Raw genomic sequence first — 27000 nt, forward strand, 5'->3', positions numbered from 1 at the left:
AGATTTCATTCTTTTTGATTGCTGAGTAATACTCCATTGTATATGTATACCACATCTTCTTTGTCCATTCATCCATCAGTGGACATTTGGGCTCTTTCGATACTTTGGTTATTGTTGTTAGTGCTGCTGTAAACATGGGGGTGCATGTGTCCCTTTGAAACAGCACATCTGTATCCTGTGGATAAATGCCTAGTAGTACAACAGCTGGGTCGTAAGGTAGTTCTATTTTTAGTTTTTTGAGGAACCTCCATACTGCTTTCCAGAGTGGCTGCACCAGCTTGCATTGCCACCAACAATGCAAAAGAGATCCTCTTTGTCTGCATCCTTACCAATATCTCTTGTTGCCTGACTTAATGTTAGTCATTCTGACAGGTGTGAGGTGGTATCTCATTGTGGTTTTGATTTGTATTTCCCTGATGATGAGTGATGTGGAGCATTTTTTCATGTGTTGGTTGGCCATCTCAATGTCTTCCTTGGAGAAGTGTCTATTCATGTCTTTTGCCCATTTCTTCACTGGATTATTTGTGTTTTGGGTGTTGAGTTTGATAAGTTCTTTGTAGATTTTGGATGCTAACCCTTTATCTGATATGTCATTTGCAAATATCTTCTCCCATTCTGTTTGTTGCCTTAAAAGGCAGTTTTGCTGATTGTTTCCTTGGCTGTGCAGAAGCTTTTTATTTTGATGACGTCCCATTAGTTCATTTTTGCTTTTGTTTCCCTTGCTTCTGGAGATGTGTTGAGTAAGAAGTTGCTGCGGCCAAGATCAAAGAGATTTTTGCTTGCTTTCTCCTCGAGGATTTTGATGGCTTCCCATTTTACACTTAGGTCTTTCATCCATTTTGAGTTTATTTTTGTGCATGGTGTAAGAAAGTGGTCCAGGTTCATTCTTCTGCATGTTGCTGTCCAGTTTTCCCAGCACCACTTGCTGAAGAGACTGTCTTTATTCAATGGATATTCTTCCCTGCTTTGTCAAAGATGAGTTGGCCATATGTTTGTGGGTCCATTTCTGGGTTCTCTATTCTGTTCCACTGATCTGAGTGTCTGTTCTTGTGCCAGTACCACACTGTCTTGATGATTACAACTTTGTAGTATAGTAGCTTGAAGTCTGGAATTGTGAGGCCTCCTGCTTTGGTTTTCTTTTTCAAGATTGCTTTGGCTATTCGGGGCCTTTTCTGGTTCCATGAAAATTTTAGGATTATTTGTTCTAGCTCTGGGAAGAATGCTGCTGTTTGATCCCCTTTGATAGGGATTGCATTGAATATTTAGATTGCTTTGGGTAGTATCTACATTTTAACAATATTTGCTCTTCCTATCTAGGAGCATGGAATCTTTTTCCATTTCTCTGTGTCTTCTTCAATTTCTTTCATAAGCTTTCTATAATTTCCAGTGTATAGATTTTTCACCTCTTTGGTTAGATTTATTCCTAGGTATTTTATGTTTTTGGTGCAATGGTAAATGGGATCGATTCCTTGATTTCTCTTACTGCCGCTTCATTATTGGTGTATAGGAATGCAACCGATTTCTGTGCATTGATTTTATATCCTGCAACTATGCTGAATTCATGAATCAATTCTAGCCGTTTTTTGGTGGAATCTTTTGAGTTTTCCACATAGACTATCATGTCATCTGCGAAGAATGAAAGTTTGACCTCCTCCTGGCCGATTTGGATGCCTTTTATTTCTTTGTGTTGTCTGATTGCAGAGGCTAGGACTTCTAATACTATGTTGAATAACTGTGACGAGATTGGACATCCCTGTCTTGTTCCTGACCTTAGGGGGAAAACTCTCAGTTTTTCCCATTGAGGATGATGTTAGCATAGGGTCCTTCATATATGGATTTTATGATCTTGAGGTATGCTCCTTCTATCCCTACTTTCTTGAGGGTTTTAATCAAGAAAGGATGCTGTATTTTGTCAAATGCTTTCTCTGCATCTATTGAGAGGATCATATGGTTCTTGTCCTTTCTTTTATTGATGTGATGAATCACATTAATTGTTTTGCATATATTGAACCAGCCCTGCATCCCTGGTATAAATCCCACTTGGTCGTGGTGAATAATTTTTTTAAGGTATTGTTGGATCCAGTTGGCTAATATCTTGTTGAGGATTTTTGCATCCGTGTTCATCAGGGAAATTAGTCTATATTTCTCCTTTTTAGTGGTGTCTCTGGTTTTGGAATCAAGGTAATGCTGGGTTCATATTCAAGAGAATAGGTGTTAACTCTTAAATGTTTGGTAGAATTCACCTGGAAAGCCATCTGGCCCTGGACTCTTGTTTTTTGGCATATTTTTGATGACTAATTCTATTTCCTTACCGGTTATAGTTCAAATTTTCTATTTCTTCCTGTTTCAGTTTTGGTAGTGTATATGTTTCTAGGAATTTGTCCCTTTCTTCCAGATTACCCATTTTATTGGCATATAATTGCTCATAATATTCTCTTATTATAGTGTATAGTGTTTATTTTTGCTGTGTTGGTTGTGATCTCTCCTCTTTCATTCTTGATTTTATTTATTTGGGTCCTTTCCTTTTTCTTTTTGATCAAACTGCCTAGGGGTTTACCAATTTTGTTAATTCTTTCACAGAACCAGCTTCTGGTTTCATTGTTCTACTGTTTTTTTGGTTTTGATAGCATTTATTTCTGCTCTGATCTTTATTATTTCCTGTCTTCTGCTGGTTTTGGGTTTTATTTGCCATTCTTTTTCCAGCTCAAGGCATAAGGTTAGGTTGTGTATCTGAGATCTTTCTTCATTCTTTAGGAAGGCCTGGATTGCTGTATACTTTCCTCTTATGACCGCCTTTGCTGCATCCCAGTGGTTTTGGGTTGTGGTGTTATCATTTTCATTGACTTCCATATACTTTTTAATTTCCTCTTTGCTTGGTTAGCCCATTCATTCTTTAGTAGGATGTTCTTCAGTTTCCAAGTATTTGTTACCTTTTCGAATTTTTTCTTGTGGTTGATTTTGAGTTTCATAGAGTTGTGGTCTGAAAATGTGCATGGTATGATCTCGATCTTTTTGTACTTACTTAGGGCTGATTTGTGTCCCAGTATATGGTCTATTCTGGAGAATGTTCCATGTGCACTGGAGAAGAATGTATATTCTGCTGCTTTAGGTTGAAATGTTCTGAATATATCTGTTAAGTTCATTTGGTCCAGTGTGTCATTCAAAGCCATTGTTTCCTTGTTGATTTTTTGATTAGATGATCTGTCCATTACTGTGAGTGGGGTGTTGAAGTCTCCTACTATTATGGTATTACTATTGATGAGTTAGTTTATGTTTGTGATTAATTGATTTATATATTTGTGTGTTTCCACATTTGGCGCATAAATGTTTACAACTGTTAGGTCTTCTTGGTGGATAGACCCCTTGATTATGATATAATGCCCTCCTGCATCTCTTGATACAGTCTTTATTTTAAAATCTAGGTTGTCTGATATAAGTATGGCTACTCTGGCTTTCTTTTGTTGACCATTAGCATGATAGATGGTTCTCCATCCCCTTATTTTTAATCTGAAGGTGTCTTTAGGTCTAAAGTGGGTCTCTTGTAGACAGCATATAGATGGATCTTGTTTTCTTATCCTTTCTGTTACCCTATGTCTTTTGATCCGAGCATGGAGTCAGTCCATTGACGTTTAGAGTATGTACTGAAAGATAGGAATTCATTGCCATTTTGATGCCTGTAGAGTTGGAGTTTCTGGTGGTGTTCTCTGGTCCTTTCTAATCTTTGTTTATTTTGGTATTTATATATATATGTATATATATATGTATATATACATATATATATACATATATATACATATATACATACACATATATATACATATATATGTGTATGTATATATATATATATACACACACTTACACACACACACACACACATATGTATATATATATATATATATTTTTTTTTTTTTTTTTTTTTCATCTTTTCTCCCCTCAGAAAGTCCCCCTTAAAATTTCTTGCAGGGCTGGTTTAGTGGTCAAAAACTCCTTTAATTTTTTTCTGGGAAACTTTTTATCTCTTCTTCTATTTTGAATGACAGCCTTGCTGGATAAAGAATTCTTGGCTGCATATTTTTCTGATTAAGCACACTGAATATAGCCTGCCACTCCTTTCTGGCCTGCCAAGTTTCTGTGGATAGGTCTGCTGCAAACCTGATCTGTTTTCCCTTGTAGGTTAGGGACTTTTTTTTTCCTTGCTGCTTTCATGATTCTCTCCTTGCCTGAGTATTTTGTGAATTTGACTATGGTATGCCTTGTTGATGGTAAATTTTTTTGAATCTAATGGGGGTCCTTTTTGCTTCCTGGATTTTGATGTCTGTGTCTTTCCCCAGGTTAGGAAAGTTTTCCACTATGATTTGCTCACATAACCCTTCTACCCCTATTTCTCTCTCTTCCTCTTCTGGGACCCCTATGATTCTGATGTTGTTCCTTTTTAATGAGTCACTGATTTCTCTAATTCTTAAATCATGCTCTTTTGCCTTAATCTCCCTCTTTTTTTTCTGCTTCATTATTCTCTATAAATTTGTCCTCTATATCACTGATTCTCTGTTCTGCCTCATCTATCCTTGCCGCTGCTGCATCCATCCGTGAATGCAGCTCAATTATAGCATTTTTAATTTCATTCTGGCTATTTTTTACTTCTTTTATCTCTGCAGAAAGGCATTCTAATCTGTGTTCGACTCCAGCTAGTATTCTTATTATTGTGATTCTACATTATGGTCCAGACTTCTTGCTTGTATCTGTGTTGGTTAAATGCCTGGCTGTTGTTTCTTCATGCTCTTTCTTTTGGGGTGAATTCCTTCATTTTGTCATTTTGAAGGGAGAAAAGGAATTAATGAGGTAGAAAAATTGAAATTAAAAAAACTAAATTCAAAAAATAAAAATTAAAAACACATACACAAAAATTGAATAGATGATGCTAGATCCTAGGTGTGTTTTGGTCTGGGTGTTGAAAATGGTTTGACAGAGGAAAAAAGGGGGGGGGAGAAAAAGAAAAAAGAAAAAAAGGAAATCTTTTGAGAATTTGAAAAATGAATACACTGAAGTAGACTAAAATGAGATGGGGTAAAATAGAATTTGAAAAAATACACAGAAAAGTAAAGAATATAGTAGAAAAAAATTAAAAATATTTTAATAAAAATTAAAAATAAATATGAATTTTTTCTCTATTTAAGAGAAAAGAAATGAAAAATAAAGATGAAAAAATTGTTTGAAAATTTGAAAAAGTGAATACACTGTAATAGACTAAAATAAAATGATGGAAGTAAAATAGAAGTTGAAAAAATTTACATAAAAGCAAAAATATAGTAATAAAAATTAAAAATATTTTTAATAAAAATTGAAAATAAAAATGAATTTTTTCTCTTTCTGTACTCAAGAAAAAGAATTGTAAAAGAGAAAAAGAAAACAAGAAAATTGACTAGATGAACCTGCTAACAGATTGAAGTAGGACTGAAATTGCTTCATTTTCCCCTAGAAGTCTGTCTTTGTAGCTCTTTATAGTCCATAAACTATGCCGGTGGTGAGACTTATGTTCTTCAAGAGCCAAGTTGGCCCAGTTGGGTGGGGCTCAGTGTAACAGCTCCACTCTCCACTAGATGGTGCTGCTAGCCTACTGGGGTGGATTGTTGGGGGGCTCGTAGGTGCCTATGTGCATGTGAGGGAGTAATGAAAATGGCACCACCCAGCTAGCCAGTCTGTTCTCCCGGATCAGCAATTGTGCACCCGTCCTCTGTCTTCAACTCTCATCCATTCCCCGCTTTTTCACTTTTCATGACCAGGCCCCATGCAGTACCTCTCTCCTGAGTTTTGTCTCAGATGCAGCTGCCTTCCCTGGCCCCTTTCTTCTGAACAACTACGGCTTTGACCCATTCTGCCCCTTCCGCCCCTCTGCGGGAGGGTCTCACTGAGCAATGGCCCAATGAGCAATGGCCGATTGCTGTCTGCACCCAGGAACGCTTGCTGGGACCTGCTGCTGCCAGTGCCCCGAGACTGCAGCCAGGTGCCAGCCGCCCCAGAAAAAGTTTGCTAGACAGTGTAGCAGCAGCATTACAGGGAATATGGAAAATCACAACCCACATCTGGCACCAGGCTTCACCCTTAACGACCTTGTTCCAGCACCAGCAAATGTGGCCGTTTTCTGGGGTCTGCTGGAACCAGGTGGCTTCAACAGTCTCTACCAAATGTCCTTCCAGCAGTGGAACCACTTTTCCTCGTGTGGCCCGAGAACCTCCAAGACCCCACTCTGTACCTGGGGATTTGCCCTTCCCACCAGAGTACCACCAGCTATCGAGCTACAGAGTTACAGCCTTTGTGCTCCCCTTGTTTACAGTCTTAATGGAATTTAAACCCTCTCCTTTCTCCTTTCTCTCTTTTTAGTTTAGTCCCTGCGGCTGTTTCCAATTGTCCACTTTCTCTCCAGCTGCTTTTGGGAAAGGGTGCTTTTTTCATATTCTACCCCCCCCCCCCCCCCGCCCCAGTCTCTGTCTTCTCTTTGCCCGCAAAAGTGGTTCCCTACCTTTTGTGGCTTCTCGCTCCCCATATTCACCTCTCTGTGCCACGTACCTGCTGAATTCTGTGGTTCAGGTTGTGCAGATTATTGTGTGAATCCTCCAATCAGTTTTCTAGGTGTGTAGCATGGTTTAGTGTTGGTCTGGCTGTATTTCATGGACGTGAGCCACACAAAAAACTTCCATGCTGTTCCACCATCTTGGCTCCTCCCATAAGTCTCCTTTTTTATGAGATAGTTCTCTAATGTAATAAATTCGTTGGAAGACAGTTGTGAAGTAGATTATCTGCTACCTGTCTGCCTACCTGTTTATTTAAATTCTGTCATTAATATGGCAAATACTGGGCACCTGGGTGGCTCAGTAGGTTAAGCATCCGACTTTGACTTAGGTCACAATGTCGTGGTCTGTGAGTTCGAGCCCCGAGTCAGGCTCTGGGCTGATGGCTTGGAGCCTGGAGCCTGCTTCTGATTCTGTGTCTCCCTCTCTCTCTGCCCCTCCCCCGTTCATGCTCTCTTTCTCTCTCTCTCTCTCTCTCTCTTTCTCTCTCTCTCTCTCTCTTTCTCTCTCTCTCTCTCAAAAATAAACGTTAAAAAAAATTTTAAAAAAATATGGCAAATACTTGAACAAAATAATTGCCAATCTGGTAATTTTAAAGAAAGTGTGATGGTCTAAGCTGTTAGCCCTTATGGTAGGTCTCAGACATCCAGCTGACCCTTTGTTTCCTAGTTAACACAGTGACTCTGTGCTATCAATAACATGAGACCGAAAACATCAGAGTTTTTCATTTTTGTTCGTTACAGTGTATGCAGGCAAGAGAAACTGATTTGGAGGAAATGGGGGGCATTTTTCTCATGCTTTTTAAAAGCTGCAAGGACAGAATTATACCTCTGATTTGTCCTTGAGAAATAAAGCTTAAATCTCTGTGCCTCAGTTTGCCATGAATATATAATGAAAATGACATAGAAATCCTAAAGGAAGGATAAAAGTGTGTGGGGAAAATGCATTTGACCTCTTTGGCACTAACTTTTTGATAAAATATTGTAGTGAGAGAGAAACTGGAAGTTTGGTATAAATTTGAATCATTAAAATTTAAGGAGAGGAAAGAAAGAAATATGGAAAGTACCTGTAGCTATATGCATAATGAGTGAAAGTAAACCCTTTGTTCTTTATATAGCAGATAATGCAAGTGCTAATAAAACCAGAATAGCTGGTGGTGGGCTTTATTTTCACAGATGGGGCTTGGTTATTATCTAGATTTAGTCATTTTCATTTGATGTCCACTGGAAATCAGGAGAAAAGAGCACAACTGACTGACAACTGAAAATAGTGGACACAAATAGTAGGTTTTAGTTGATAATAAAACATTTTTGAGAGCCTTTCCAAGTTTTTTGCTTGTTTTTAATAAAGATTTAATTTGTGTGTGTGTGTGTCTACCTTACAAAATTGAAATAAAACCTTTTGTTAATCTTAGCCTTAGAGTCTTTTTTTTTTTTTTTTTAGCCTTAGAGTCTTTTGAACTTAGTATTAGATTAATATTACACTGTTAACTTGCCTAAGGGATATTGGGGTCAGGTCTCGGTGAGGACTAGCCCTGGGGGGCTGAATTCTTACACCTAATGAATATGCAACACCAATTAGTCCATATTTCCTAGCATATTACCTCATAACATGTGGGCGAATTTATGAAGGTATATGTGCCTTTGTTGTAGAGAATTAATAGCTGTTTCTTTCATAAGAAACCAATGAGATTGTTATTACTTCTCTTATTTGTAATAGTAGTAATGGCAATATTATTAGTAGAAATAGCAAATTATATATTTCTATAATCTTATCTAAAGAATATGCTGTTTTGCTTATTCAAAAATACTTTTAAAAAAATTTTTCAATTTTATTTAAATCCAAGTTAGTTAACATAGAGTGTAATAATGATTTCAGGAGTAGAATCATCACTTACATATAATACCCAGTAGTCATCCCAACAAGTACCCTCCTTAATGCCCATCATCCATTTAGCACCCCCGCATCCAACACCCCTCCACCAACCCTCAGTTTGTTCTCTGTATTTAAGAGTCAGAAATTCTTAACTGGCTTCTAAGGAAGACCAGGCTGATGGTCTACAGGAATCTATGCCCAGAAGTTAAATTCTGTCATGAACTGACATATCTTTCAGGGTCAGACTGGGGGCTCTTTTGACCTATAAATATAGACTCTCCTGAGAGTACAGAGGGTCCCAATTTCTATCAGTTTTGCAGAATGTAGACACCCTTTTCTAAGCAGAGAGAGAGTACCAAGTAGACCATATGTATGGGTTCTTTAGAGCCTAACTGGCTCGGTTCAAATCCAGATGCCACACTACCTTCTCTGGCTTCCCACTCTGCTTCTTCCCTGACATGATCTCCTACCTCTCCCTGAGGCTCACTGCAGGTCAGCAATGCTGACCTTCTCTTGATACTTTAATGTGCCAAGCCAATCTAATGAACTCCCATCCCAGGAACTTTGAACTTGCTATTTAATTTCCTGGAATGTTCTTTCCCTAGATATTCTTAGGACTCATGTTGTTGAGGTCTCTGTAGATGGCACCTTCTCTGGGAGGCTTTGTCTGAGCACCCTGGGTAAATATTACTCCATAATTTTCTGCCTTCTTACCCTTCACCTATTTTTGATACTTTATTAGAAAAGAAATAAATGATGAAGAGAGTTTTTAATTATTTGGATCTTTGTATTTTAATAATTACTGTTTAATAAATATTTGTTGAATGAGTCAGTAACAATATTCCATTCCCTCCTCCACACCCTCACCTTCCGGACTGAGACTGGAAAAACGAAGCTGAGAAAATGTAGCTTGTTTGAGTTGCCGATTACACAACTCCATAATCCTATATCTGTTCTTAGTTTACAAGTCCTGGTATCACTTGGCATTTTTGATAGTCCCTTCATGGTTAAAAACTTATTTCCTTGGTTGATTTCTATTGACACTATTTCTTTGACGACAAATATATACCCAGTCTGTTTTATCAGTTTCTTTTCTTATATCTACCCTCCAAATGTTAGTATTCCACAGAGCTTCATTCTCCATAATGACTCTTCTGCTTTTCCTGAAAAATACTGGCCTGAATTTTAAATACCACATTTTTCTAATAGTGCCTAGTCTTGTCTTTATTTTCAGATATTCCATACAACTTCCCTGGATATCATTTCTATCTAGATGTTACACAAGCTGCTCAAATTCATTTGGCTTTATCTGAGATAGTTATATTCCCCACCAATCTGCTCTTTTTCAGGTGTTCTCTAACTCTTTAGGAAATGAAGACTCACATCCATCAAGTCTCTCTAGCCAGAAACCTGAAGGACAGGATAGATCACTTATCTTTAAAAAAGAGCAGAGGGAGAATGGAGAGGAGAAGAGAGAGACAGAGAAAAAAAATGAAAGAAAAAACACATGCAAAGAAAGGATAAACACACAGGGAATATAAACATAATAGTGAAATGACCATCTGTATATTTATAACCCATGCAGAGGTATAGAATATTAACCTTATTCAGAAGCTTACCCAGAGGTAACCATTCTACTGAATATGTAAATCATTCTTTTGCTTTGGGTTGTAATCAACACCTGTCTACATCTCCCAAAGAGGAAGTTACTCACTTTATCTATGCTAATGTATAGAAATGTAGTCATACAACTATATACTCTTCACTGGCTTTATTTTTCCTTTAGATATTATGTTTTGTTTGTTTATTTTGAGCGAGAGAGAACATGAGCAGGGGAGGGACACAGAGAGGAGAGAGAGAGAATCCCAAGCATCCTTCTTCCTGCTGTAACTCAGAGCCTCAAGCAGGGCTCAAACTCATAAACTGTGAGATCCTGACCTGAACCAAAGTCAAGAGTTGGACACTTAACCAACTGAGTCACTACCCATGGCACTCCTCTATATGACATTTCTCAGACCCACACATATAAATACATATAGCTGTGGTTAATTCAATTTCACTGTTGTTTAATATACCATGGCAAGAATACACAGTAACTTACTTATCACTTATATTCATAATGGATATTTGAGTCATCCCCCATTTCTTTGTTTGTTCTGCTATTAAATGAATGATGTTGTTGGGGCACTTGGTTGGCTCAGTCAGTTAAGCGTCCGACTTTGGCTCAGGTCCTGATCTCGTGGTTTGTGAGTTTGAGCCCCATGTCGGACTCTATGCTGACAGCTCAGAGCGTGCAGTGTGCTTCTGCTTTTGTCTCCCTATCTCTCTGCTCCTCTCCTGTTTCACACTCTGTCTCTCTCTCTCAAAAATAAACATTAAAAAAAAATGTTGCTTACAAACATTCTGATATGTCACATGATGATGCACAGTGCAAGATTTTCTTTAATGTGTATGTCTAGTAGCAGAATTGCTGGCCTACAGAACACACACATACTCAGCTTTGTTATGAATTGCCAAAATTATTTCTCAAATGTTTTATCTATATACACTTGAACCTGCACAGGAAGTTGCTGTTGTTTGAATTTCCTGCCAGAAATTGGTAATACCTAATTTTTCAGTTATTACTAACTGAATTTAGTGGATGTGAAATTTGTTGGATTGTCTCACTGTGGGTTTAATATGTTTATTTGATTAATTGACTGGAACACAGTTTTATATATTAAAGAATTTTAAACTTGTCTTTTCACTTTCTTTACATGATGTCTCTTGATGAAGAAAAAAATCTTAGTTTAAGGTAACTAAACTTACATTCCTTTCTCTTACGGTGAAAGATATTTGGCTCATATGCAGTTTGTTGGCAGTTATGAATAAAGCTGTTACAATTTCTGTGTACAGGCTTTTGTATGAACATAAGTTTTCTGTGGAACGCATACTCAGCAGTGGGATTGCTGGGTTATACATTAAGTACATGTTTAACTTTATAAGGAGCTGTTGAACGGTTTTCTAGAGTGACTACTCCAGTTTACATTGCTACCATCAATGTATGAGTGCTTCAGTCACTGCATATCCTTTCTAGCACTTGGAATGGTCTTTGTTGTTTTGTGAGTGTGTGTTTAGCTATTGTAATAAGTGAGTGGTGACATGTCTGATTTTAATTTTCATTTCCCTAATGATTAATGATGTTGAACATCTTTTCATATACTTGTTTACCATCCATGTATCTTTTTTTTGGGGGGGGTGAAGTGTGTGCATATCTTTTGCCATTTTTAAAAATTGGCCTTTTTTGTTCTTATTACAGAATTTGGAGAGTTCCTCGTGTATTCTGGATACAAGTTCTTTCCTAGGCATGTATTTTACAAATACTTTCTCCTAATCCGTAGCTTGTTTTTAATCCTTTTAAAGTATCTTTCAAAAAGCAGACATCTTTATTTTGTTGAAGACTCATATATCATTTTTTTTTTCTTTTAGGGATCATACATACATGTATATAGTATCTATGAAAACTTTGCCTAAGCCAAGATCCAATATATCCTTCTATGTTTTCTTCTACAAGTTCTATCAATATACATATACAAGATCTATGATCCGTTTTGAGTTAATTTTTGCATAAGGTATAAAAAGTGAAAAAATGCACTGAGGTTGAATTTACTGGTATCAACTGATATATAGTATTTACTTAGTATCCTTTTAATGTCCTGATCTCCCATTTTTCTTTCTTTTTTTTTTTTTAAATTTTTTTTTTTTTAATGTTTATTTATTTTTGAGACAGAGAGAGACAGAGCATGAACAGGGGAGGGTCAGAGAGAGAGGGAGACACAGAATCTGAAACAGGCTCCGGGCTCCGAGCTGTCAGCACAGAGCCCGACGCGGGGCTCGAACTCACAGAACGCGAGATCATGACCCGGGCTGAAGTCGGACGCTCAACCGACTGAGCCACCCAGGCGCCCCCTTTCTTGATATTAGTAATGAATCTGTTTCTTGTTATCTTTTTTCCTTGGTCAGTCAGGTTAGAGGTTTATGAAGTCATGGATCTTTTCAAGGAACCATTTGTTTCATTGATTTTTATACACAGCTTTTGCTTTTTTCAGTTTTATTAATTTCTGCACTTAATTTTTTTCCCTTTTATATGCTCAAGATGGAATTCTTTCTTCTTTTTGTAATTTTCTAAATAGAAGCTTATTTAATTGATTTGATTTGTGTAGTTTCTTTTCTGAAATTGGAATTTAATGCTGTAATCTTCTACATACTGCTTTAGCTGGCCAAACAGTTTTGCAATGTTGTGTTTTCTTTTTCTTTCCATATTTTTTTGAAAAATTTCCCCAACAACAGCTTCTTTGACCACTGGGTTATTTATGTATGTGTTATTAGATTTCAAATATTTGAGGTTTTCTAGTTCTTTCTGTTAACAAATTTTAGTTTAATTGCAGTGTATTCACAGATCATACTTTGTATAATTTCATTTTTAAAAAATATACTGGGTTTGTTTTTTTCCCAGAAAATGATGTATTTTGAATGTTTATGTGCACTTGAATGTTCCATAAATGTCAGTTAGGGCAAATTGATTAATAGTGTTGTTCAGGTCTTCAATATTGTTGCTTATTTCATTTATAATGTACTATTGATTACTTTGAAAGAAGAGTTGAAATATTTAGCAGTAATTATGGGTTAGTGTTTTTCTTCTATTAGTTCTACCAGTTTTTACATTATGATTTTGATACTCTGTTTTTATGTACCTAAAAATTTACATTGTTATATCTTCTGGGGGAATTTTAGTTTTTTTGTCATTATGTAATTTCCCTCTTTATCTTAGTAATATTCCTTTATTTTTTCTTTGAAGTCTAGTTAATCTAATATTAATATAACCTTTAAGCTTTGTTTCAATTTGTGTTATCATTACCTAGACATTTATCTTATTTAGGATTTACTTAGCTTCTTGAATCTTCATATTCGTATCATTTACTTGTCATAATGTTACTATATGTGTGTAAGTTTTATTCTCTTCCACTGTTCCTTTGGTCTGTTCTTGTGCCAATACCAATTTGTTTTAATTAATAGGCCTTGATATCTGATAGTTTAAGTTCTATAAATTTACTCCTGTCAAAGATAAAGCTATACTTGGCTCCTCATATATGTGTGTGTGTGTGATTATATACATGTATACAAATATAACTATGTAATATATATGTAAATTTACAGACAATAATGGACAAAATTTGCTGAGATAATTAGTTTTTTTAGTTTTTTCTTTGCCATGTGGTATTTGTTGAATAGTCAGTGAAATGTTAAAAATGTGAAGAGTAAAAGTTTCTAATGTTGATAAAATTCAGTTAATTCTCGTTTATTGTTTGTACTCTGTGGTTTCTGTGTAAAGAGTCTTTGTTTATTCCATCATGAAGGTATTCTCCTAAATGTTTCTCTAAAATTTTATGTTTTGGATTTTATGTTTACATATAAATCCATTTCAAATTAGTTTCTTTGTAAGGCAGTGGTTCTCAGTGAGGATGATTTTACTCCCTGGAGACATTTGGCACTATCTGGAGACTTTTGGGGTGGTTATACCTGGGGAGAGGATGTTATAGGCATCTACTTTGGCAGAGGCCAGGCGAACATCTTAAAATATACAGGAAAAATCTCTACAACAAAGAATATATTATCTTAAATTACAAGTGAGGTAAAGATAGATGGTCTTTTTTTTTTTTTTCATACAAATATCTGCATATGCATGGATCCTTTCCTGAACTCACTTATTCGATTTCATTGATATAAATTCCTATGTTTTTACAATTTTGAATACTACGAGTTATTTCTTGAAATCAAGTAGTGTAGGCACTATGATTTTGTTTTTGCTATTGTTTCAATGACCTTAACTATTCTGTTTGAAATTTTGTATACACTTAGAATCAGCTTCTCCAAAATAGCATGTTAGAATTTTTACTTTTATTGTATTGAATCTAGAAATCTATTTGGAGAAAACTGACATCTTAACAATATTATGCCTGCTGATCTATACACATTATGTACGTGTACTTTAATTTCTGTAAGCAGTGTCCTGTGGTTAGAGAGCAGACCTCTTGTTTGTCTTCAAATTTATTCCTAAGTATTTTATGTTTTCAACACTTTTATAAATGCTTTATTTTAAAATGGTTTGTTTCTAGTGTATGCACACATACAATACTTTTCATAATTTAACGTCTTCATTAACTTGCTAAATTCACTTATTAGATGTTGTAATTTTTTTTGTAGATTGCTTTGGATTTCCTATGTGTACATTCATGTCTGCTGAAAACGGAAGCTGTTTTATGTCTTCATTCTCCAGGTGTATGGCTTTTCTTTCTTTCTTTTTTTTTTCCACATTGTGAGAACTGTGTTCTCCTCCCTCCCCCCGCCCCATATGATAGTGAATGGGAGTGGGGAGAACAAGCATCCTTACCTCATTGTCAGTTAAGAGGTCAAGCATTCAATATTTTGCCATTTTTAAAAGTGAGGCTACCTGTAGGATTTTTGCAGGTTACCTTTACCAGCTTTTATCTTAAAAGGGTGTTAAATTTTATCAAATGTTTTTCTGTAGTTTTTGAAATGACCATTGGATTTTTTCCCCATTTTCTGTTAGTATTGTGAAGCATATTGATTGTCTTTTAAATAGAAACCATCTTTGTATTCTCAAGATAAACCCCATTCTGTCAAGCTGCAATCTTTCTTATGCGTTCCTGGAATTATTTTGCTAATATTTTGTTAAACAATTTGTAGTTCTATTCACAGACACAAAATTGGTCTATGTGGTCTGTAGTATATGTGAAATGTTGAACTCATAAAATGTGCTACGAAATGTTCCTTCTCTATTTATGACTGAATATTTTTGTAGCATTTTTGTGTAAATTTAATGATTATTTTTCTCTGTATTTTTATCTGAGCATCTAATTTTTTGACATTTCTGAATTCAGCTATCAATTCTTATATACCTGTAAATTCTTAAGGTTTTCTTCACATACTATCAAGCCGTTTTTAAGTAACGACAGTTTTATTCCTTATTTAACTTACTTTTTTTTGTTGTTGTTGGTTCATTGGTTAGCATTTAGAGAAATGTTGAATAGAAATGGTGATAGCTAGCACCATTTTTTCTTGCCTTTATAATGAATGTTCTCAGTATTTCAAAATAGGTATAATTTTTGCTACTGTCATTTTTTCACAATCAATTGGTATAATTTCAGGAAGTTCCTGGTTCATTATAGTATTAAGATTTTAAATTAATGAACATATATTAAATTTTATCTGGTAAATTTTCATTTGTCTACATAGTCATATTTATTGTTTTTACTGGAGACTGTTAATGTAGAAAAATAATTGATTTTCTAATGTTAAGTAAACCTTGCAAAACTATGAGACTTTCTGCTACACCTGCCTGAAAAGATTAGAGTATCCTGTCCCCTGTCCTCCCCCCCAAAAGTATAAATCTGGGCAAAATGGTTAGAAACAACAATTTCAGCCCTCTGAAAATTATCTAAAAGCAAAAAAAGCAAAAAAAAAATTATAATCTTTTATCATGAAAAGCTACTATGAATAGCAGGACACTGCAGTCTTTTTGCCTAGACTTCCTTCCATTCCTTCCCTGTCTGTATTGTTCCCAGGACAGGGCTGGCCATTAGATTCAGCAGTTTTGCTACCAGAGTTAATAGATTTGATTTGGTGCAGAGGGTGAAACACCATGCTAGTGGTTTTCTGGTGAAAGTGGCAAACTCAGTAGAAAACAAATAGGAGAAATCCACTGTTGTGCTGTACTGATTTTATGGAACTGGTTATGGGAGTGGGACAACAACCAGAAACTTGTGGGGGGAGGAATTCAATATGGAAGAGAGCCACACAAAAGATAGATAAATTCTCCACATATCTATAGCTGACTAAGAATTAATGTACGTGTACAGAGCATATCAGTGACAGGCCCACAGAAAGTGAACATTAAAGTGGATATTGGAACTTCAAGTGTGCTCACAAACCCACACACAAATCCAGTGACATAGGGGTCAAGGCATTATAGGCTCAAAATTTTTGACAAGATCATTTCAAATAATTGGCTGATAACTTCTCTATGTGGACACAAGAGCAACCACTAGAAAACCAAACAAAGTAAAGTAAAAATGATAAAACACGAACGATACCTCAGTGATTGCACACCATGAGGAAGATATAATTTTAAGTCGGACAAGTTAAAACCTTGAGAAGAAACAAGAATTGCTAAAACGTATTCTCTAGATTTTTCATTTTTCAGTACAAAATGTAGAAACATGGGAAGAAAAAGGAAACTGAAACCCATACTTAGAAGAAAAAAAAAAAAAAAGCAGGCAATAGAAACTGATTCTCAGTAGGCCCAGATGTTAGTTTAGCAGACACATAGTCCAGTGTAGCTATTATGAAAAAGGTTTTAAGAATTCTAGGACAATATAAGAACAGTGTCTCAAAAACAAGAATCTTTTTTTAATGTTTATTTATTTTTTAGAGAGAGAGAGCGTGCACACAATGAGGGGAGGGGCAGAGAGAGAGGGAGACAGAATCCTAGGAGGTTCTGTGCTGTCAGCACAGAGCCCGATGTGGAGCTTGAACTCGAAACTGTGAAATCATGACCTAAGCTAAAACTAAGAGTCGGATACTCAACCCACTGAGCCACCCAGGTGCCCCAAAATAATAATCTTAATAAATACAAACTATAAAAGGGAATCAAATGGGAGATTTAGAGTTGGAAATATAATAACCAAAATTAAAATTTCACCAGATGACAAGGATGTGGAGCAACAGGAACTCTCATTCATTGCTGGTGGGAATGCAAAATGGTATAGCCATTGGGAAGGCAGTTTGATAGTTTCTTGAAAAATTAAACATACTACTACCATATGATCCAGCAATCATTCTTCTCGGTATTTACCCAAATGAATTGAAAACTTATGTCCACACATAAGCATATGGATGTTTATAGCAGCTTTATTCACAATTGCCAAAACTTAGAAGTAACCAAGATATCTGTCAGTAGGAGTATAGGTAAATGAACTGTGGTACATTCATACAATGGAGTATTGTTTAGCACAAGGAAGAAATGAGCTATCAAGCTGTGAGAAGACATAAAGCGACCTTAAATGCATACTGTTAAGTGAAAGAAGTCAATCTGAAAAGCCTAGATACAGTATGATCCAACTTATGACATTCTGAAAAAGGCAAAACTTTGGAGACAGTAAAAAGGTCAGTGGATGTTAGGAGAAATGAATAAGCAGTGCACAGATCATTTTTAGGGCAGTGAAACTATTATATATGATACTACAATGATAGATACATGTCATCAACATTTGTAAACTAGGATTATTTAACACCAAGATGAATCCCAATGTAAACTATAGATTTTTAATAATTATGCTGGGGCATTGTAGAGTCATCATTTGTAACACATGTACTGCTCTGGTGCCAGAGTATGAGGAAGGTTGTACATGTGTGGGAGCTGGTGTTATGTGGGAACCCTCTGTACTTTCTGCTCAGTTTTTCTGTGATCCTAAAACTATTCTAGCAAATAAAGTTTTTTTTATTAAAATAAAACTTAATGAAAGTATAAAGAAATCATTAAATGGGCTCAAAGTAGAACTTAACATGGTTAGAAGACTCAATAAAGATCAATAAGGATTATCCAGTTGTATAACAGAAAAACGGATTTTATACATATACATAAACATACATATATATACATACATATGTGTGTACATATGTACATATATTATACATAAAACAATAATAGTACTAAGGAAGGAAGGAGGAAAAATACTTACATTAGAGAAAAGTTACTGCATTTTGTCTGAAATAGATTGTTACTAGTTAAGATGCGTATTGTAACACTTAGAGCAACCACTACAAAACTTTATCTGTCCAGCTCAGCCATGTTTCTAGCTAGTTGCCAGCAGTGGGAAAGGGTTGTGTCATACTAGCCTTCTTCTACCCCTACCTTAAGTTTCCATTCCTCTCTTTTCTTTCTCTGGCTCCTTCAAAGCAGAGGCTGTAATCTCATGGCGGTCTACTAGATGTACTCTTCTGGCTTGGCAAATGTTTAAGCTGACTTTTTCTCTTAGAGAGCCCCTTGCCTGGATGCTCTGAAGACAAGCCCTCTACCCAATCATTGGAGATCTCCACACTGAACCATCTTTGATGTGTGCAAATATATTTATTCTTAATCCCTCTGTATAATGTATAATTCTAAATTCTTTCTTTTCTGGTCTTTCTCCTCCAGGCAGTGTTCTTGAACAAAAAAATCTAAAACCACTTTGTAACCAGACTTCACCTTCACCTTTTGTAGTGTAAGTAGTTGGAACTGTTATCCTGAGAATTGTACTAAAACTGAGACAACCAAACTCCCATTAAGGCATTTTGTTGTTATTAGTCTTGCCAGACTGAACTTGATCTCAAACTTTGTTAGAGTATATGTATTGACATATTTGTACATAATGTACATAATATTTGGTTGTCTTAGTAGTAATTCCCTTGATATGTGCCTTTGACAGATGTGCTAATCTATATAAAACAAGTCAGTACCAGCCTCCTTTAACAGGTAGTTCTGGATGACTTAGCCTTATAAGAAAATATTGTTGGTCATTCTTCCCTCATTCCTGCTTTGCTCCATTCCAGTATTTGCTTAACTTTTGACCTCTAATTTCTACTTCTGTTTGGGGCCCTCCCTACCCTCATCTTTTGGCTAAAAGAGAGATATGGCTTTTTTTCTTTTACCATTTTTTGATACTTTTTGCAAAGCATGATTTCCCACCAATCCTATGTCTTTACTGGGTTTAGATATATAGTTGGGTAATTGCCCTACCGAGACTTCTGTATTTGCATGCTAGAACTCTGACACCAATTTTGGCTTTGTTTTGGTATTCCCAGACATGCCCTAGACTCATGGGGAAGTGCAGATAAAACTGAATTAGTCTTCTAAAATTTGGCACAAGCAAAGAGTCTCTACTCACTGATCTAAAACCTCAGTGATCATTTTTATGCTTGATAATGATGGACTCAGAGAAAAAGCTTTTGATTAGGTTGTAACTTTTGATAGCATAAGAATTAGAGGATAGTCTGCTTCACTGGAAGTAAATACAGTTGACTCTTGAACGATGCAGGTTTGAACTGCGTGGTTCCCACTCATGTGGATGAATAAATATAGTACAGTATTGTAAATGTATTTTCTCGTATGATTTTCTCAGATTTTCTCTTCTCTAGCTTACTTTATTGTAAGAATGCAATATGTAGTTCATATAACATACAATTTATGTGTTAATTGACTGTTTATGTTTGACTGAGCCACCCAGGTGCCCCTAATTGACTGTTTATGTAATTGGTAAGGCTTCTGGTCAGTAGTAGGCTACTAGTAGTTAAGTTTTGGGGGAGTCAAAAATTATACATGGATTTTTGGCTGCATGGGGGCCAGCGCTCCTAACCCTTGTGTTGTTCAAGAGTCAACAATATTGTAGAAATAATTCTAGAGATGATTTATCATGGATAAAAAAGGGAGATTAAAAAAATATATACCTATGCATCTGTTATTTCTAAGCATACACTTATATTTACTCTGATTAAAAATCAAGGCAACTTCTTAATATATGACTAATTATCAAGTCCCTGTGGATCTGTATTAGGTACTTAGCATACGTTGGGAAATTGTATGAATTGTCCATAAGGCATTGAAACTGTACATGTTTGCCTATACTGTTGATTTCTCACATTTGTCACTTATCTTTTCAAAATTACTGAGTAACCTGATGGCTCATTTATGAAACTAAAATATGGCTACTGGGAGAATATTCAAAGTGTACCCATAGTCCTTTAAGGTCATAAGTTTTAACTTAATAGAGTTATCCAAATAACACACAAAAAAATTAGATTCAACACAATTCTATATTACTTTCTTGGCTCCATTATTTCCTTTTTTTAGTTTTTCATATGTCATGTAGCTATACTCAGAGTGCAGTTAGGTAAACTGTTGGTCACAGAACTTAGAAAACTTCCTAAGTCATTTAAGCCCTTTATCAGTTTGCAGCATCAAAAGTTACCAAGTGTCTCACTCTCCAAAATGTTTAAATAAGGAGAATTCACAGATTAACATTGAAATTTGTTGCAGCAGTCCTCTCTGTTGTCATACATTTATCTTATAATCAGTTTGTCAAGTGCCAGACAGCATGTTCCCCTTTCCCCACGTGATGGTACTTAGGATTCCACTATAAACTAATGGCCATGTTCATCTACACATTCAGAGAAACTGCACACATCATCTTACTTCTTCTGACTCATTTGTAGAAATAAACCACAAAATGCAACACTTACTTCCAGAGAATTTTAGTTAGTCAACTATTCAGAATGCACTTATCAACTAGACTGCTTGAAGTAGGAACCGTAATTATTGTTATCATGCCACATAGGAGGATGGCTTTGATAGGTGGTTGGTAATTGTCTGTTTAATTGTATCATGATTTACATTGTAGACTTGACCAAAGGGACAAATGAGTTCTCTAAAAATATAATAATTGTCCTGCTTTTTCAAGCACCTATCATTTTCTCATTCAATAAAAATCATCTCAATATTTATGTATGTGCTTACTTGAGGATAAAACTTAGTAACAAATAGTCATAGGTTTTACTTAATATGTAAGGTAATAATCAGCCTAACTAAACTAAGTAAATAAGTTTTGAATCACTTTGACTTAATAGGGTGATATAATTGGACTGTGGATATAATGATGGTTAACATAGACCATTTCTGATAAAATCTTTATCAATTAGAAACAAATAAACTGAACTATTAATTAAATATTTTAGGAATAGTGTAGGCCCTCATTTAATCCTGTCTGGAGACAGGAACAAAAGACAAAAGTTCCTAAACAAACCAGAAGTGGAAATTTTGGATTAAAGGTACTTCCAAGAAACTAACAGCACTCTCGCCTACCCTATGCTAATTTCATGACAATAGTCATTACTAAAATGATAAGTTTTAGGAAGAGAATGACAATATTATTTTTAAAAATAAAAAGCTAAATTGAGTACTTACTATGTTCCAGGAATCATGTTAAGATATTTCTAAGAATTATCTAATAGACTATAGGAACAAAGCTGTGAAACCTAAAGAGAAATTCAGCAAATTTTCCAAGGCCGACAGTTGGTAAATTTTGGAGTGGAGTAGCGTTACCTGATACTAAACCTGTATTCCTAGTGACTATATAATAATGTAGCCTCAAAGGAAAAAAAATATAATCACTGTAGTCTACACACCAAGGCAAAGTGGATGAGTCCTCTTTAGATATGTTTTAACCAGGGATAATTTTCATGCCAAGTAAGCAATTAAATAGACAAGCTTTCTGCCAAAACATGATGGCTAAATGTGTTTTCTTATTTACCATTGTCTTTCATGTTCAAAAAACAAGTCTATTAATGGTGCTGGTAACTGTGGGTATGAATGTGACCAAAGATTCCACCTAACAGCAGTGTCTTCCTGAAGTCCTTTCTGGGAGGTTTGGATTCATGGTGACTATTTGCTGACCATTGAACATGATTATCTAACAGTGAAAAGGAAGGAAGCAAAAACAAATGATAGAACTATCCAAAATTAAGCCCACCTATCATCCCTGCAAGGTGGGAAAATTATTGGACTGAAGATATATTATCAGGCGCTAATTATTTTTTAATTTTTTAAAATGTTTTATTTATCTTTGAGAGCGAGAGACAGAGTGTGAGTCAGGGAGGGGCAGAGAGAGAGGGAGACAGAATCTGAAGCAGGCTCCAGGCTCCGAGCTGTCAGCACAGAGCCCGATGTGGGGGTCGAACCCACGAACTGTGAGATCATGACCTGAGCTGAAGTCTGATGCTCAACCGACGAGCCACCCAGGCGCCCCTATCAGGTGCTAATTATTAAGCCATTTGAAGAAATTCGGTTAAATTGGGCTGGCACATTCCAGAAACAAAAATTCTGGATGAAAATAAAAATCATTTATATTTTTATATAAAATATTTTAGAAATTTATTTAAGACTTCTAGTACAGAAAAGATAGTATCTACTCATTTTCACTGCTCTTCTCTGCTAATCACAACTGTAAACCTTGGAAATGCTAAAGACAGCCAAGGGGGAACTCTGCAGTGTGGTAAGAAGGTGGGTTGGTTTGGGATCCCAGGACTAGAGGAACAACACAGCAACAGGATGTCTTGCATATGATCACCCAACAGAGCAAGGCCACCGAGACCTGACACTTCATGACCCTTATGTGACCAACAGAAGCCAGCTCAGGTAGGCTCATATCTCCCATTGATCAGTCAGGTTTTGCGTACAGTGTCAGGAGAGCCCAGTATCATTATTAAGCACGATCATTTAGAAGTCCCACTAAAAATGAGAAGCCAAGAGAAGCATTTCCTATTTTCATGAAGCCTTAGACTTCCCTTTCACTGAGAGATACTGAGGCAGCCAGGCAGAACCAGCAGGGACTCAATCACAACAAGAGGCCCAGGCCAGATGTTTCTTTCTCCCTAAATCTTTTCTACGCTGCCATAAACAGTGGGGCAGGGGTGGGAAGGAATTGAACTAGCAAAAAGAGGACACAGGAGAAACAGATATGAACATGGTCAGGGTGATATGCCTACAATGTCAATAAATGCCAAATATTTCCATCAAACCACCAGAAATTAGGAAAAAGACATGGAATAAATTCTTCCTCAGCCCTCAGATGGAACCAACTCTGCCAAGGCCCTTGTCTCAGACTTGCAGCCTTCAAACTTGTGAAAAATAAATTTCTGTTATTTAAGTCAACTAGTTTGTGGTACCTATTACAGCTGACCTGGCAAACTAATATATCATCTGATACTGAAGACCATGCTATGTGAATGTTGGGAACATTAAAACATTTAAGTGGAAGTGAGTTTTCCACACTTCATTCAAAGTAGTAAAATACTAAGTTAAATATATATACTATTATACCCGAAATAACTACCAAAAATACTACACAAAGAGATACACTCAAAAACATTATATATAAATTAAGATGGAATCCTATGAAATAATTGAAGTAGCCCTTATGTAGATAAGGGAAAAGAAAAAAGAGAAATGAGAATCAAAGGAAACAAATAGAAAATAAATAATAAAATAAAATTGAAATTAAAATTAAATAAAACTCAATTATAAACATAACATTACTTATCCTAAATGGTCTTAATGGTCTTAATATACCAGTCAAAAGACATAGAATGGCAGTTGATAAAAAAAAGTGACCCACCTATATGCTGCTTACAAAAAACTTGCTTCAATGATATGATACAATTGAAAATAGAAGTATGACAAAGCTATGCCATGCAGATATCAATAAAAACAATAAAAAAGGGGCTATATTAGTATTTTCTAAATTGAACTTCAGAGTGAAGAAAATTATCAGAATCAAAGAGGGACATTACATAATGATGAAAGAATCAATCCATCAATGCAGTATGCAGCAAACAACAAAGTCTCAGAATATATGGATGAAACTGTTAGAACCAAAAGACGAAATAGTTTCATCCACACTTGTAGTTGCAACTTTAACACCTCCCTTTACAAATTATGGTAAATACAAATTCACGGTCTTTATTAAATAGGGATTTTTTTTTAAATGAGAAAATCTAAGTAGAAATAATTTGCTTATGTATATCACATATCTTTAGCCCCCCAGCCCCCTTTTTTTTTCCTTCTGTCTTCCTGGAATAAAATTGGTCAAGATCCAGGAGTAAAAGAGTTAAGTGTGTGGATGACTGTTTAAATGTTTCTGTGAAGTTGAGACAGTGGAATGACCCCTCAATGATCAGGTATTTCACTCTGCCAGATATACATATGGTAAACTATATTCTAGTTATGAAGTCTTTACAATAAGCCACTGTTATCAAACAAGTTCATCAGATCTACAGATTATTCTAAGACACCAAGAAGTATAACACAGAATCAACATATTTTTCTGGAAATAACTTAGAAACTTTTTTCAAATGCAGTTCAGCCTTTTAACCTAAGTGAAAAGTGGTTTGACTATTTGACGAACTGTGGCGAAAAAATAAGTAAATAAAAACCATCTGGTCCTCTGAAAGAATATTTACATTTCCACAATATCAACAAGGAAATAGGCAGTCCATAAATGTGGAGTTAGTGTCATCTGTGTCTAAATGTATAGATTGGTATTCCTGTAAGTATTTTCATGGAAGCAGTATAGTGTCTCTTTTAAAATTATTATTTATTATTATTGTCATTTATTTAAAGATAATACATAGATCTAAACAGAGAAAAAAGGGGAAAATCACCTTGAAATAAATAATAGTTTCTTTGGGCTTCTATGATTTGTGCAGATACTAGCTTTAGTAAATTATTGATGCTGGGTGTATAGATTGGTGTCATTCTTTATGGTTATTGAATTTTCTTAATGACACTCCTGTGCTTTAATAGACACCTCTAGGCACTCAACAAATACTTATTGACTGGCCCCAAGTCACTGTTATTCATTCATTCTCCTGTTAGAATATATTTGCTTCTTTTCCCCATCTTTTCTGGGATCTTTTAATACAGTCATTCTCACTTCCCCATTGTTCTTCCTAGAAACAAAACAAAACAAACAAACAAAAAAACAAATATACTCTTACCATATGCATATGCAAATACTTAAAAGACTTATAGAAGGAAAATAATGGACATTTGGACCACAATTGTTGAAATAGGTTCATTACCAGGATTCTGCCACTAATATAACAACAAAACAAAATAGGAACATTTTATTTAGCTTTCATCAGTCTGACATAAATATGCTTTCTAGATACTTTTCGGTTTTAATAAAAAGAAAAAAACAGGGGCACCTGTGTGGCTCAGTCGGTTAAGCCTCCCACTCTTGATTTCTGCTTAGGTCATGATCTCATGGTTTGTGAGTTCAAGCCCTGCGTCAGGCTCTGTGCTGCCAGTGTGGCATGTGCTTGGGATTTTCTCTCTCCCTCTTTGCCTCTCTCTCTGCTTCAAAATAAATAAATAAACTTTCAAAAACATGTGCACTTTAAAAAATAATAATAAACCTTCTAACTCGGGGAAAAATCATTAAAATTTAAAGGTCCACACTCATCTTCTGCTTGAGGACAGTCTTTATAATGGTTAATCTTGGATATAATAGGATACTCAAGAGTACTGTTTGGAAAGCATGCCCTTAGATGGGCTGAAATTTGTGATCAGTGGACATAGTACTATTAGTTTGATAGAGTTTCATCATCTCAAAATGAAGGTTTACTATCTTAATATGAAGTTATTTCAATAATATCAGGGTTTTTAATATTAGGTTTTGTTTTTACCAATTTGGGGGGTGAGTATGAAGGAGTTTCCTGAGGAGAGCAACCCAAAAACACCTAGTTTCTAGTCTTCCAGGCCAAAGAAGGCTTATTTTCTAGTTCCAGATATTTAAGCAGGTTTATGAGTCAATATGAAGACTATCAGTGTCTCTCATGACAGGAAATTCCTTGGCCCTAAATAGAATGAGTCTCGTGTCTAGGAAGAAGACTAGACGGTAAGGAACAGAGAGTTTCTGGACAGGATTATCAGTCTTGTGAGGAGTGCTTTGAATCCTGTCTAAAAGTTATAGAAAAGGGAGAGATTGCAGACCTTGACCCGTTTGTGCAATTGAGATTTCCAGTAAGTCAGGGATGGCTGTGACCTCTTTCGTGGTAAGGATTGGTATCCAGAATGCCTCACAAGTTGTTCATGAGCTTATTAGGAAGGGAGCACTGAAGATATGGATTCTGCTAGTTAATGTTTTCTTCTGAATAGCATTGATTTTTGTTTTAGTGAGTTTTATTGGCTTAACTCCAAACTATGCTGTCATTGTCAGCAGCTGAAACTTCTTTCTTCTTTCAAACATCCACCTGTCACTTTTCACTGGGTACCTTTGATTTATCCTTGCACATGCACAGTTCTGTGATCATCCAAAGATTTGGAGGAATTTATACATAGATTTGGGAGCTCTCTTTTCTGTGATTCATTCCTAAGATTTACCCTTTCATTTTTCAAATATGTTAGAAGGCTTTATCACAACATCCAATTTCTCTAGACAGTAAATGGTGGATTTCAGTTTAAGTTCCAGTTTCCTTTAAGTGAAAAATCTTGTAACTCTATTTGTCCCCAGTGGAGTTCTAGTTGTTTCTAGTATTCAATTTTCTCCATGTTGTTAATGTTTTCTCTAGGGTTTATAATTTATATGTTTGGATGGCTAATCTTATTTCAGTTGCCCTACTCTTACCTTTTACTGTCCTTGTAATATGCTAAAATATACCAAACCTTCCTAGTTTTGAGTTTTGGCCATGACAAAGACATAATTTCAGTGTTTGAAAAACTATTTCTTCAATGATATATTTTAATCGTTTACCTTTTTAAAAAACACTTTTTTTATTTGCGATTCTTAAAAACTCATTCTTTTGAAAGTACTTATCTGATAATAGGCACGTCAAAACTATTCCTGAATTTATTTCCCTATTCCCTATTTCTAGCCACATATCATTTTTCCCCCCGTGGCTCTCTGAT

General features: G+C 35.6%; 1 long non-coding RNA gene across 1 annotated transcript in view; it reads left to right on the top strand.

The window, feature by feature from the left end:
- The window catches only part of LOC122234299, an 83356-nt gene that overhangs the window by 52434 nt on the left and 3922 nt on the right, over positions 1 to 27000 (top strand). Inside the window, exon 2 of the long non-coding RNA XR_006212066.1 lies at positions 14685 to 14757. This is a non-coding gene — a long non-coding RNA (uncharacterized LOC122234299). The remainder of the gene's footprint in view (positions 1 to 14684; positions 14758 to 27000) is intronic.

This window comes from Panthera tigris, chromosome A2 (assembly GCF_018350195.1).
Source record: "Panthera tigris isolate Pti1 chromosome A2, P.tigris_Pti1_mat1.1, whole genome shotgun sequence".
NCBI lineage: Eukaryota > Metazoa > Chordata > Mammalia > Carnivora > Felidae > Panthera > Panthera tigris.